Raw genomic sequence first — 2,101 nt, 5'->3', positions numbered from 1 at the left:
AAACACTGGCTCACTGCCATGTGCACTTTCTAAACTGAATTATGAAAAATTTGAAAGTAAATAGTTTTTATTCTTTTTTTTGAAGGGAGTCATTTCCCTCTTTAAATTAAGCCTCACTTGATAACTAGAAGAAGCAACTGTGCCTTAAGGCTTACAAGCCACAGACCCACTCAAGACAACTTCTTGCAGAGATCACAGTGTGACCCTTCCTCATGGCTCTGACCCTAGATATGCCTGGCTTCTTGCTGGTGAGGCCCAATAGCATCATCCTGGGCTGTCCCACGTTCACCTGGTAGCTGGGAAGGAGGATGGGGGACACAAAGGTTGCGCGTCACAGAGAGGTTTCCATCAGCTTCACAGGACCACCGTTGTACCTCTTGAAGATGTCAGCTTCAATCAGCTTCTGCAGCTCTCTGGTCTTCTCCAGCGCAGCAGTTCCAGCTTGGGCTCCAGAGCTGCCTACTCATGAAGCGCCTCCTGCTGCATCTCCAGCATCAGTTCCTTCTTCAAAGCCAACAGCTGTGACTGCTTCAACTTCTGTTGGAGGAACTCTGTCACTCAGTTCACATATCTTGGAGAGGTCAGAATCATAAACAGGAGCTGCATTCGAAGACTGGTGAGCTGGCCGATCAGTTGCTGCAGTGTGGACACCAGGCTGAGCATCTTCTCTTTGGTCTGGCCCTGAAAGATGGCAGGAGTCAGCTGGAACTGGCTCACCGACAGGCTGTCGGCCTCCTTGCTCATCTCTACTGCTCGCTGAGACAAGAAGATCTCAAGCTCAATGAGCTCATCGATGAACTGATTCCGAGTCTCAGGGTATTCGAGAAGAGTCAGGGCGTCTGAGTCCAAGCAACACCCTCTGGAGCTTCGCCTCCTGTCTTCAGCATGGTGATCTCCGAAGCAGCTGCATCATCGCCCCAGTCTGTCCTGTCAGACCCAGCATCCTTGAACTCAGACTCCAGGGAGATACCCCAGTCTATTCCAGTGCTCTTAGCAGAGATGCCAGAGTCGGATACAGCCTCCACCCCAAAGATGCTTCAGTTGATCTCATCCTCTTGCACCAGCTCAGGAGGTTCCACCAGTTGTGGCCGCTCCACCAGAGAGGGTTCTGTCCCAGTCCTCCATTCATACAGCAGAGTTTCCCTTCTTTCCTTGGCAGCACCCATTCTGTGGGCTGTCACACAAACTCCACACAAGCCTGGTACAGGTCAATGACTTCCCCCAGGGACTGAGCTCCTGCCCCTATCTCAGCCAGCCAACTTAGCAGGTCCTTCACCAGGGCCAGAGCTCTCTTTGGACTTTGTCTCCCATGATGCCATACTGTTTGCAGGAGTGGTAGAACTGCTCCCACATCTCTGCGGCCCGGGCCTGGCCCTACTCCTTGCAGCTGTAATCTTGCTGTGGTTGCCAGCACTTGGGAATCTGCTTCTTTAGCGGGGGATCTCATGGTTGACATTCCGAAATAGGCTAGAGAGGTCCACTAAATACGTGTTGTCCTTCTTGTACAGGCGTATGATCTCCTGCGAATCCTTCATCTGCTGTGAAAAGTACCGGCCAAAAATATTTTTGGTGGAAGCCTTGGTTCCTTTAAGGAGGTCCACTATTCTCAGGCAGTGGAAGTAATGAATGTAGGATTCAGAGAACAGCTGGGCAATCTCCTGACTTTGGCATGTCCTGGATGGCGGTGTTGATCTTTTCCCGGATGGTCAGCACCAGGCTTTGCCATTTTAGGTTACAGTGTCTTCTGTCCACCAGCCAATCGAGCAGCTTGCTGGTTTGGATGTCGAGGGGCACATGCTGATGGTCCCACATCCTTTCTCTACTTCCACTTCCAGCCTGCATTTTATTCTTTTGAAAAGAGAAGACCAAAGTTGCATGTATTATAGTTTCTCAAACACCACAGCTCCTCACAATGATAAAAACTATAGTTAGGTTGAACTATAGGTTAGGATGGACATGAATACTAAAAAAAGAAATCAACAGGTAGAGGAGATGGAAAAACAGTCAAAAGTGCTTGCTCTTCATCCAGAGGACCTGAATTGTGTTTCCAGCACACATACCAGGCAGCTTACCACCATCTATTATTCTAGCTCCAGGGGAT

The 2,101-nt window shown here is 49.6% G+C and overlaps 1 pseudogene; it reads right to left on the bottom strand.

Moving 5' to 3' along the window:
• Window positions 1-331: 331 nt before the first annotated feature.
• LOC110304007 lies at window positions 332-1,812 on the bottom strand (annotated as a pseudogene).
• Between the last annotated feature and the right edge of the window lie 289 nt (window positions 1,813-2,101).

This window comes from Mus caroli, chromosome 10 (assembly GCF_900094665.2).
Source record: "Mus caroli chromosome 10, CAROLI_EIJ_v1.1, whole genome shotgun sequence".
Taxonomy (NCBI): Eukaryota; Metazoa; Chordata; class Mammalia; order Rodentia; family Muridae; genus Mus; species Mus caroli.
The sequence above is the reverse complement of the archived record's forward strand: the minus strand, read 5'-3'. Positions and strand labels throughout refer to the sequence as shown.